The following is a 12,976-nucleotide window of genomic DNA, read 5'->3' as shown; positions in this document are numbered from 1 at the left end:
CCCTCCCATCCTGTGTTTTCCTCCCATTCTCCCACTCAGCGGGTCGCCGACCTGTGGGCTGTCAGCCTCGGATGGTTAATTATCTCTTGTCTGAGCCGCGATCACATCCCCTGGGGTCCGTCAGCATAACTTGAACATGGTCTCGCAACATGCCGGGGAGTCCGACTGCCGGGCTAATAACGATTCATGCAGCTGCCGATCTGGATGAGCTGTGCCGTCAATATTCTTGTCTGAAGAACATCAATTAGGAGACAGGGATCTAAGCATTAAGACGCTGGACAAATATCATTCGCTGTAATGAAATGGCAAGGGAGCATCATGGAGGCGAGATGTTTAAGCCCGGTGTGAAAGAACTGCCTATGTTTGCCTGCATGGCATTTTATGGGAAGTTTGAGATTTTGATGAGACAACTAATGTCATTTTATCATCAAATTCTCATTTAAATCCTAATTTTTTGGAACGTAGCAAGCTAGGAGCCAGATTAGCCAGGTAAATGAAAGCAAAAGTCAGAAATAGCTGCTGCTGGAATTGACGACACCGAGTCAGTGCGTATCTTAATCATGCTGAACAGCGGGATGTGCCTCGGAGCCCCGCTATGTTAATGACATCATCAGTGGGAACAAGGAATGCGACAGAAGGGGCTGGCTGAGAACCCCAGGCCCTATACCGTGGGCCGGGGTTATTATTTGCAATTACCCTGATTACTGAGCCCTTCATTTGAAAGACTAAGGTGAAACTCATTTGTTCCTGGTATTTTTACTAATCACTTGCATTAGGTTTGGATTTCATCTATTTTCGAAGGATAACTTTCCAGAAAGGACTTTTACTGTACTGGATGAGCGTGACTTTCTCTGTCCTTCTTAGGCGGCTAATATTTTTAGTGGAACACAGCCAGGTTTTTTTTTTTTTTTTTGCAATTAGAAGCATTGACCCAGTTATGCCATATGTGAAAGTCATATACCAAAATAGTTATTGCTAATACTCCATGCTTGCTCCGACAAATATTCCTGCCTGGGTATGCTACATTGAGTGATCAATCATATCACCTCCATACAATTTATTAAGTGCTGAACAAATTGTCCAAACGACTGTTCTCCCCGAGCAAGGGAATGAAAATGCAAGCAAGGTAGCAAATGACTTTACTCTTTTTTCTTTTTTTTTTCTCAACATACTGAAATTGCTGGTAGCAAACTGTATATATTAAAAAATATTGAATGTCTTTTGTAAAGAGATCCTGATCTGATAACACCATTAAATAAATATGTTAATCTAAGATATGTTTGAATTAGATAATTCAACTTTATTTTTAACATTTCTGACCAATTGACAGAAAAAGAAAGTCCGCTCATCACTGCTTTCTTTCTTATAGATCCATCATGTGAGAAAAAAAAAAAAAAAACATCACAAGCCTCTTTTGATATAAATACCAGCCTCGCAACGATGATACGACCCGGTCATGAACTTCTCGGTATCTTCGGCCCACAGATGGCAACATGTTTGAAATCTTACAGCAGGATTTCCTCTGTACCTTCTGAGATGCTGACAATTTCAAACCTTACCTTTTTATCTCCCCATTTAAAATTCATCAAGCGTAGCTCAATGATTACTTTACAAATGCTGCCTTCAACCTCCTGTCGCCTTATTACCATGAAACTGTATTGAGCCGCTGCTTTCTCTTTTGTGCCACTGTAATTAAATTCTTAATTTTTGGTTGGTGAGGAATACAGATATGACAGCTCTGACCTCTTATTACAGGATGTACATTGTTTTGGGAGGAGGAGGGGCAATAATAACCAGACAGTCCAGTTAGCATACAGTAGACAGGTGGATATTTTTTTTTTTTTGTCGCCATGTTTTACGGTACTTTTCTTTTTTAGGCAATCTCCTGTGACTTCGAAATTACTATTGCATTGTTCAACAGTTCATTTCCCCCGTCTTTGGTCCAGTATGTATCCTTGGATTTAAACTGGTGCTATTCAAACAGAACAGCAAGCAGGCACCATCGGTAAATCCCTCATAACCTTGTCAAGGTGAGCTTTAAAGATAACAAGATTTTGTTGCGATAGTCACAACTTAGATAAGAAATACACATTTTATAATCAAATATTGATTTCAACAAATTGACTGGCTGGACTGACAAAACTATATTTTAAAGAGCATACAGTTTTAATAGACAGAAATAATAAGAATTATAGAAAAATAAATAAAACAAAGTACTAATATTGTTTTTCTTTTTTTTAAATTAAATTACAGCAATGTGGCAGACAGTTTTGTGGTGTACTCACAAAATCAATTTTGTGTTAAAACTGTGAAATGCATATTGATTAAGAAGACATTAGTTTAATGTCAAACTGTGTTTGGTAAAGGTCATGTGGGAGATATGAGTAAATTCATTGGATGGTGTTCAATGGATTTTCCATGATCACTTTCATAAGCGTCATAATTATTGAATGTCTCTTACCTTCAGTCTTTGAAAAAATAAATACTGTGATATATTTTGGCATTTTCATATAAATGAATAAAAATGGCTCTGTATTGCTGGATCAATAGTTCACTCCTTCAACCTGTAAGTCAGTGTTGCCGTTTGCAACACTAACAGCCAAATGTAATTATAAGCATTGCTTGAATAAATATAGTTTGGAAAGAGATTTTTTTGTAAGGTCACCTTACTGAATGACAAATTCTCAGTAATAGGTTCTTCTAGTGTATGTAAGGAAATGAGTTTTTTGTCTGATGAAGCCAAGGTTGAGACAAACACTTTGCAAAGTGTATTTTTTTTTAGGAGTCGGGTACACAGAAAAAAGATCGAAGTTTATATCATGACCATGAACACCAGGGATGAAGCTTGACGCCACTACAGGCTCTTCTATTTTCAAAATGTGGCAGAAAGGCAATAAAAGCTTTTTTACACATGGAGGCACTTCTTCATACCACTCGTTGAGTTTATCATGCCTCTGGGAGATGTCAGCGTTTGCGCGTGACAGGTTTCAGGCTTTAAGAAAAAAATTATTTGTGGGCGGGGCCTCCTGTGTCATACCTGTTGGTCACCTTTTGCGGGTCATTGAGGGCACGTTGGGAAATACGCTTCACCCCGATATTTCCTGAATTGTCTAAGTGCATTTCTGAACGCGCCCGAAGATGCAAGAAAGGTGTCAAATTATTTTTCTCCTACGTGTTGGTATAGCATTTACTTGAGCTTCTCCTTGTTTCTATTTTCATCTGACAGTAAAGTTTTGTGCCGTGCATGTTTTGTAAATATGTCTTTCTGCCTCGTGTGGGTCTGAGTCTGTTTTTCGTTTCTCTCACCTGTCTGTTCTTCAAAAATTAAAAATCACGGAAAATCATGCAAAAAAATCATTCAAAAATCATGCAAACTACTAAATAATCCAAGTCTCCTGTGAAAAGTTATAGTTTGACACTAATGAGGAAACACCACACTAAAATGTGATCTCATAAAAATGTAGTTTCATTAAATCTCTGCAAACATTTTCAATTTGAAGTTCTCACTTCCACACCATTCCAAGTAAATCATGTTGTCCCATCAATAGAGAGCTATTTTTAAAACAGGGGGCTACTCATGGGAACCCATTTGCACTTTAACTATATTAATTTCATACAGTATAACTAGAGTTGCAGTATCATAACAAATTACTCAGTATCTTGACATATTCCATCATGTTTGTGTATGCACTGATAACATGTCCATGACAGCTGTTGGTGAAAAATATACATTGAGGCACATAAACACTCATTCCTACCTCTCGCTTCCATTGCTAAGATTGATTTACCTGTGTGTCCCAGGTCTGCCGTTATCATTGGCCTCTCAGACAGGCCCGCCATGATAGCTCAGGGAAAGTGGGACACGGGTGGCAGCGAGAACCTAAAGGGGAAGAGCTTCTTATCACCGATGGAGAGATCAATCATTCTTTTGCTGAGAGGAGAAGAAGGATGGAAGAAGGCCTATTTCCTGCCTAGGGTAAGCAGTTTTTTGTACTGTAAGGGGGCAATAATCAATTTGTTTATCATGTTTTTTCTGCTGGGCTATTGTGATATTCCACACCTTGGTTGTAGTTACAGGAAACAATCAGAATGAAATGTTGGTAGAGGCTGTTGAAATTTTGGAGTTGAGCTCAGGGCAGGATTTGTCTCCTGTCTGTAAAAAAAAGGAGTCAAGGTAGTCATAGTATCTGATTAGGATGCCTCCCGTCTGTCTGCGAGTGTTCAACGATTAGGGCAGAGCGAGAACATGCTGGAGGGATTATACAGCTCAGAGGGCCCGAGAATGCTTCGGGCTTTCCTTGGAGAGCTGGAGTGCAATATAAGGGAAGAGGATGTCTGGATTATTTTCATCAGTCTTGCCTTCCGGTCTTGTTTTTTGATGGCCTGCCTGCAAAATGCTGTAATAGATGTTAGAGAGGAAATATTTAAAAATAATAGATGTTTAATAATGTGAGAATGGTGTGTTTGAATTCTTCAGCTAATTATATTTATTGTAGCCATAGAATATTGTTTACAAAGTAGTTTGTTCCTCCCGATTTCTTAAATAAGATCATGGCATCGTCTTATTTTTTTTCTCGACTGTCTGCGCCACCTAACTGTTTATGTCGTCGACAAACATTAGTTTGCTGCTAAAGTCGGGAGCCAAATGTGGAAGGACACATCACCCGAGGGTGATTTGTTTAACTTTGAAAGGTTCTTTGGTTTGTGTTCCACTTGCTGGGAGCCAAACAGCCGTGGATCATCTAGTGTGTTTTTCCCAAGTGTGTTAGCAGCCTGGGTGATAGACGTTGGGTACAGCGGAAAAAAAATAAAATAATCCCAGCGGAGGCTAGATGACAGTCCTCATTTACACTGCGCTCTTCTTATTAACAGATTAGATGTTTTTTTAAGATAATGATTCCGCTCAACTCTCTCAGGAGTTCCATGTTGTTCCCTTCCCAATATAAAATAAGAGTGTGATGTATCTTATGAATCACATTAGTGCGCAATTAATTCTCTGAAGAGGAGCTCCGTGTAGATTCTACAAAAGGAGTAGTAAGAAGGAAAACAAAAAAAATTGAGGATGCCCAGTATTGTCCGCCTGTTCTGCTGGATGTTCCTTTTCCCTGCGGGGGTTATTGCTAAGGAGTGCCGTCAGTCCTCATCCATCCCTCCTAATCCCACCTAAGCACCTAACCAAAGAGATGGGGTGGAGAACACCTTAGTCTGTGGGAGTTCAAAGCCATTTCAGCAATAAATAAGAAGTCCTAAGGAAGGGAAGGGCTGATGTAACAAGTGGTGATAGATTAACGTTAGATCCTTGACAAGGCTCTTGGAGTAGACCAGTAGACTTCTCGACGAGAAGACGGCACATTGTTTGAAAACTTCAAATGTTCTCTAAAAGGCAGCTGATGTCCAGTGGGTATGTGGAGAGCTGATAAAACATCCAGGAAGTTTGGTTCTTAACCTTGACTGTCCACACTTTGGTGTTGGACTCTTTTGTTCCCGGCATCAAAGACTTCTCAAAAAAGATTTGGCAAAAAGCTGGATATTAGTCAACATGAAACAAGAAGGTATATCCAGACAGCATCATCATCATCTGAGCTACCCCTTGAACTTAGAATGTGTCATTATGACATGATGATGACGCTATTTTGTTGATCCTCAAAAAATGCGAGACGCACTTGAAACCACAAAAATGCATTTTTTTGTATGCTTTGATTTCCTTTCTCTGGAATTTCAGGAGATCCAATGATGGAAAACATTGATAGATTTACAATTAGTGAACATATATTGGAACCTCAACTGTCAGAAAAGAAGGTCGTCTTAAGTGTGGTCAGTGAGAACAGAGACGAGACTCATTAAATGAGATCCTCCTCTCTCGTAACCTGGATTTTTTCAGCTCCACTATCTCTTTGAAGAGGTGGACTTGATCTCAAGCCAAGAACTACTTGGTTATACTGTTAATGAGTGGGAATGAAACTCTAAAGTTCACACAGGTGAACAGAAAAGAGATGCCGATTAAATACGATGACGGAATTGGTGATTCCGTGGACCAGCCAGGCAATCGTGCGTCAATCAATTATATTATGTGTGGAATGCATTTATAAACTAGCATGCTAGCAACAAAGCAAAATATAAAAATAGATTTGTAACAGCGCTTTTTCACGGACATTAACTTTTACATCAGGTTTTACGACTATGATTCCCACGCCCGCCGCCTACGCACGCTCACGTCGAGCAATAACCCATATTTACTTTTTCTTTTTTTCTCCGTTTCATTTTTGTTCATGAGAGAAAGCTTCAGGGCGCTCTTTGTCTGCTCTCCCTCCCGAAAGAAGACAAATGCAGACTTACCTGCACTTTTTGTACAAGGACTCACAGAGGGAAAACAAAAGCAAAAAAAAAAGAAAAGTTTTATTGCTTTACAGAGATCAAGCCTACAACATGCCGTCTTCCATATAGAGATCATACAAACTGGGATAAAAAAGTAGTGTCAAAAAAAAAACCACATTGGCGTGATATTGGAAGACTGAGACTACCAAGATGAAGGTTAAAGCCTGAAATTGTTGAAATATAAAAATGAAAAAGCTTCACAATAGAAATCCGCTACTAGATCAGAGGTAGATGTTGCAAGACAAGTATTTCCTCCCCGTCTTACAAAACCTGCTTGGCTTAAATGTCTAACAAGAACCAAACTAGCCTGCGCAGCGTTGCTTTTTGATTAAAGCTAAGTGAGCACACAGTGTAATCCGTGAATCCGTTTTAGTCTCGCTGGGATTTAAGTGAGAATGTTTTTTTTTTTCTCAGCAGTCAGGTTTGTAGCTTTTTCCACTCGTTCCCTGTTGAAGATTTCATTCCTCGTTATTTTTACTTTTTCCCTAATATATATTTGTTCAATGAACCACAGTTAAGTCAGAAACTCATGTCGGCATAGCAACATTCTATTTGGCATCATGAGCTACTAATAAAACAACAAGACCATATTTACAAGTGCCGCTTGACCCTTGTCGACTCTTTTTTCCGGAAAGAAATGTCACCAGGGCAATACACTGTCACTCCCTGCAGATATGTCGGACTAATTACTCTGCAGTGCTAACATGACGACGAACAGTGTCTATGGAGAGTTCAACGATAAGAAGTAAAGTGTGATTTATGATGTCGTACAGAGCAGGTGTCAATAAGTGTGTGTTGAAGTTTTAAATATGCACAGGGTATGAAGGAAGTTAACTCCTTGACTTGATTGGAGCCATTTAGCAATGTGCTGAGTGAGTCGTGATTAATTAGAACGGCAAGGGATGCATTTCCCTGACAAAATTAACAACATGAGCTGCTCATGATCTGTCATGTCTGTCAGACCAAGAACTGAACCAACGTCCGCTAAAGAACAAGTCAACAGCGAGAGATTTGCTCCAGTGAACGTGAGAAAAGTCGGATTTAATTGGCTGATATTTCCTCGGGTCATAGACATTATTTATTTATATGTTTAATGCTACTTTAGTTGTCATTCGAACTCAATTTTACGAATATTATTGCTAATTTTACGGCATTTAATTTTAGTTGCAGATTCGCAGTAATCTGGATCTGTAAGTAAGGAAATAACTAAAAAGAAAAAATAGGTACGGATATTTTCCCGGAGAGTCTTATCGTTTTAATGAGGAACCGTTTTATTCTCCGCTAAATTGTAGCTTTATAGTGAGACTTGCAGAAAAAAAATAAAAAATCAGGATGAATAATTGAAACTCTCGTGATGAATCCACTGCCAAAAAAGATCTGCTGAGATATAATGTCTCCGAAGGGTAATGTTAGCCCTCGAGAAAGACGAATGTGAAGGTTTGTCACGTGATTTTCCAAAGGAAATCTCATCTCTCGAGAGTCGTAAATCTCACTGGCAGGTGGAGAAGTACAATGAGTTCATCATGAGGAGACTAGAAGACATTTACAGTTCAGCTGTCCATTATCCAAAGACGCTACAGGACATGTAAACTACGTGCATATCCCTTCGTGAAATTCCAATATGGTCCAGTGTATAATCCTCCTTGCTAGTCTTTCAAGCTACTTTGAGGATGAGCTTACTGGCTTTTGCTGTGAGTTAAAGACTTCCATGCTGTCACTCCAACATATAGCTTATAACTTCTTCAACGTTTTGAGTGTTTGAGAGATTAAAGCATTAAGCATTGAAAAATGAGAGAATAAGGAGGACCATGACAGGCAGAAGGTGTATTTTAGTTTTCCTGATAAATACAGATTGTGTTACGGGCATCAGTATGATTTACACCATAGGTGTCAAACTCAAGGCCTGGGGGCCAGATACGGCCCGCCATGTCATTTTATGTGGCCCGTGAAGACGAATTGTGCATTAAATCCGTGTGTCATTACTAGAATTGCAAATTCACTTTTAATAATATCTTTCTTTAAGAATATTTGACCAGATTTTACTCGTCTGACGAGTTATTTGTCAGTTTGTTTTGTAGCTTTTACTGTATATAATATGAGGTGCTCATACGAAGCTATGACTACTATGTGGCCCGTGAAAAAAATCTGTTTGACACCCCTGCTTTACACCATAAAAAAAAAAAACAGCGACAATCAATTTCACAATTAGCTAGCTCAGTGTTTTAATTAAAAAAAAAAAAGCCGCCTTTGAAGAAATCAATTCCAACTAAAGAGGCAAAACAGAATTCCTTTGACAGTTTACCATCCCTTGGCTCTGTCAATTCAAAGACATGTTGCTTCTGGGTCTTTATAATTCTGTCACTGCTTTTTTTTTTTTATTTGATGACAAGAAAAACACATAGTTCTGAAACATGTATATTCAATGAGGGCAGTTGTAACCAGATTAGTCTAACAACTTTTTTATTATATTGAAGCTTCCCTCAGTCAATCTCAGATTAACCTCTTCACCTAAATGTGTAGTTTGATGAGGAGATTCGGTCTTAAATGGTCTGATGGGGTGAAGGTAAAGCAGTCCACAGCGTGGAGCACATGTCAAAGTGATATTGAGCTTTACCACAGCTCATAATACCACCATCTACTGTTCACATGAAGGATTTTCTTATAAAATCCAATCTCGGGAGGAGTGTATCAGCATGTTGTTCACCTTGATGTAAATTGAATGATGGGTCATGATGATGATGATAATATTATGGTTCATTAGTTTTATACTGCCTCAGTGCAACTGTAATGTAAACACTGATATCACCCGAGGCACCGGATATAAATCTGAGCCAAAGATGTCCACCATTTTTGGATTAAGATTCACCACAAAATACATATATACAGTACTGTTGTATATTAGACAGCTGCATTATCATTATTATTATTATTATCATTATTATTATTATTATTATTATTATTATTAATTATTTTATTTTATTTTATTTTATTTTATTTTATTTTTTTATTTTTAAGAATGAGAATGAAGTGCAATTTCACATCCACATTTATATCTATATTTTTGCTTTTACTTTTTTATGCAGACATTTACATACATATAACTATTTTACTTTGAAATATTTCCTAGGGGGTACGTAACAGAAAATAAATGAAAAGCACAAGGTGAAATGTAAATTATTCAAGTGATCAAATGTTCAAATCATTCATGTTGTAATATTGTTTGGAGGTCAACTTTGGTGATTATTTCAGTTTCTGACCTTGTAAAATGGCTCCATTTAACTCGGGTTGAAAAATGGGCTCGATATAACAGAACTGGCTAAATTTGTATCAGATTATCTCTTTGTCATGACCCTTTCATCCCTGAGGAGCACTTTTGTTCGCCCTCATCAGAGTCCCACAGAGACCCCTCTGCCAGTCAAACAAGAATCCATCTCTGATTGGATCAAAGATTGATTACATACCATTCACCCTGCCTTGTTATTGGCGGAGAGGATGCCAACATGGTGAGTTAGCAGGGCCTTGTAATCAGGGACAATGCAGTGCTATTTAGCTCTAACTCTGACTTGTTCCCGCTGCATTTTATTTTTGCAGCTTTCAGACAATTCCAATCAATCGTCAAATCTTGAGTGGTGGGCGGGAAGCCCTGAAACAATAATCTCCATCTCGATGCATCGTACAGTAAATAGATGAGTTTTTAATTACGTTGCCTTGATTACACCAAGTTTGTAATATAAATATATACTGTTTGATTGAGGCTTAGATTTTCATAGTAGTTGTGAAACTCTTCTTTATGTTTACGCCTTTATCACACACAAGTCACACACGAAGATTTTTTTCCGGTCAGAAAAACAACACGTTTAATGTCAGCTGTGACGACACTTTTGTCATAGTCGATTTAAAAACAATGAGGATGCGCAAGTGATTTAGCAGAGGGATGTTTTAATGATGAAAATCCCTGCAGCCATCTGTCGGTATAATGAAATAGCTGAAGATCTGGATGACCTCTCGTCATCCGTGCTCGGCATATGTCGGGCCACCTGAATCGAAGGCATAACCAGTTTCCAGCCATGGTTACAATCAGCAGCCCGCCATAATGATCAAAACCTCATCTGTTACTTTCATAAATCCCACACCATTGGATTCTGAAGGATTTGCAAAACAGAGCAGCACCATATGCTGCCATTCTGTACGCACACGGTCCCGTGAACAAAGACAGGGGAAATTAATTAAAACGGTGCCTTGCAAATATCACATAGGGACAACTGCGCCTCCCCCTCTGATCTTTGCGTTTATTCCAAGAGGTATTAGATGGCTCTGAAGCAGCAAACCACAAGGGCCCAGAAAAAAAAAAAAAATCCAATGCACCCGAGCTAGCAAATCACCCCGCATGGCGAGATTAACGAACTGCTCGCCGTGAGAAGCAACATTGTTGCTCTCTCGGAGCTCCCTGCCATTCGCACAACTGCGGCTCTGTAATACATCAAACAAGACTTAAAGTAATTCAGGAAAGCTTTAAAGTGCTAATGAGCTGGATGTTAGTGATGTCGTAAAGTGTGTGCGGTAGGGGAGGGCCGGTTTGACTTTACGCGATGGCTTTAGTGGCGTGTGAGAGATGAATGGAGGCTCCCTGAGATGCGAGAGCACCAAATCGAGGCAGTTTCAAGGATTAATGTTGCCTGAGAAAAGAGGCAATTAATCTATGTTTCCAAAATAATATAAAGTTGAACTTCAAGATCTTTAGGATCTGCATTTTCCAGGTTAACCAAATCACATTTTGTTCTCTCATGCAAATATTCATGATAATGGAACGTTAGGCAGAGGGTTGGAGTTTTTACTAATTGTGAAATTTCTAACCAGATGTCAGGAGACCACGCTCACCTGTCTTGAGCCCTCCGGACTCCCTGCCATCCCCGGATTCCTCGATGCAGTATTCGGCTTAATCAGACCTGGCATAACCACCCTATGTAGCTTCAGGGACCTCCACAACTTCCCTGCTATTTGTCAGTACAGATCTCCAATCACCTGAAATCCCAACTAAAAGGGAAAAACAAGAAGTTGTGTACGGTATTATACACAGTATGGACATGAATGGAGAATGCAAATGCCATAATTTTGTGGGATGGCACCTACAATGAAAACAGCAAGGTACCCAAAATAGATCCCTGTGGAACACCTTACATGAGTGCATTCTGTGCAAATGAGATATTATGGTATGTAAGTCCAGACACACTACAGTTGACCTTCTGGTATCGTGCAAGAGAAACAGACAAATCTGTAGGAATTATTTTGATCAGTCTACTTTTGAGTTTCTGTGTTGAATGGAGCCAGATCATAAGTCTAGGGAGTAACTGCCACCTGCAAATATGATTTTAAATCCAAAGAAAAAACACCATGGATATGCCCTTGGGGTGTATATGTGTGGGCTTTCTTTTTAATATAGTCAAGAACGTTGTAGTTCATCTGTGTTTTGAGTGAGATTTTTGAATACGCCATTGAATAATACTTTTTGAGGAAATCTCGTCTTTGCAAAACAGAGATTGAATTTACTTTTATTCTATTCATTTTCTCCTTTCCTGTCTTTCACTGATAAGCCCACCCCCTCCCTACTGAATACAATGGCTCTATTGTACCAAACCACGGGGCTGATAATGTTATGTGACATTAAGGGCAATATGTTAGCTTCTATTCAGAAAGTCATTTTGATTGGAATTCAGCCTAACAAAGGAGACATTCTATAATGAAGAAATCCAATATAAAACATCACCACAAATTCAAACAATCAAAAAATGTATTCATACTAATAAAGTTGTAATATTAAACGGGCAAGACAATCTCATCAAAATGCACAAGCACATATGAAAACTGCTAATATGTTAATTTGAAATCCACCCAGCCAATTTATCCATAGAAACCAAAATCCGCCTTTTATTCACCTCTTCTTAAAGAACTCATTTGTTTCTTCTCTCTTATGTATAATGATATTCACATTATCCCTAAATGCTGACCCAAGGAGAAAAAAAAAAAGGCTATTGCAGAGCTGTCACTGCATCATCTTTATCTTCACTCTCCAAATGTTGGGGTCAGCCAAGACGGACGCTGGGCAGACAATTCTTCCAAAGACTTAATGTGATTAATGGGTGTCAATTAAGAAGGGTGGAGGAGAGGTTGCACAGAGGAGGGAAAAAAATATTTTAGCTAACAAAAGTCTGGATTTTGCCATCCACTCACTGTTATGATGCGCTTAAAATAAAGTTTTAAATGTCACTTTTAAAGTTTCCATTTGAGAATGTAACCTCGGGGATCATGGTCATGTATGGAAACATTTTTGAAGTTGCAAAAAGAAGGGGGGGCGGGGGGGGGGGTTGGGGAGAAAGTGCTTCTATAGCACTTTTTGCCTCATTTGCAGCTGCATTTACATTGAGTGAGGAAGCATGCTGTTTAAAGAGGTTTAATGTCGTTTCTTTTTAGGAACCTTTTTTTATAAAACTCTTTACTTGTCCTCAACTTTGAGGTTGTTTGAAAACATCTCCAGTTATAGTGTCCTGAGGATTTGTTCCTGTAAGAACTTCAAACTTTTCAGTTTTCATCTCGTCTTGCGTGT

At 38.8% G+C, this 12,976-nt stretch overlaps 1 protein-coding gene across 2 annotated transcripts in view; it reads left to right on the top strand.

Moving 5' to 3' along the window:
* Positions 1-3,807: 3,807 nt before the first annotated feature.
* The window catches only part of adarb2 (adenosine deaminase RNA specific B2 (inactive)), a 96,289-nt gene continuing 87,120 nt past the window's right edge, over positions 3,808-12,976 (top strand). Inside the window, exon 1 of one of the 2 annotated variants that reach the window (XM_068648783.1) lies at positions 3,808-3,976. The gene's annotated coding sequence lies outside the window, so the exon portion shown is untranslated. The remainder of the gene's footprint in view (positions 3,977-12,976) is intronic. The other variant, XM_049749139.2, reaches the window with a different exon arrangement.

The sequence above is a fragment of the Syngnathus scovelli genome, chromosome 18 (genome assembly GCF_024217435.2).
Source record: "Syngnathus scovelli strain Florida chromosome 18, RoL_Ssco_1.2, whole genome shotgun sequence".
Lineage (NCBI taxonomy): Eukaryota > Metazoa > Chordata > Actinopteri > Syngnathiformes > Syngnathidae > Syngnathus > Syngnathus scovelli.
This window is presented reverse-complemented; position numbering and strand designations above follow the sequence as displayed.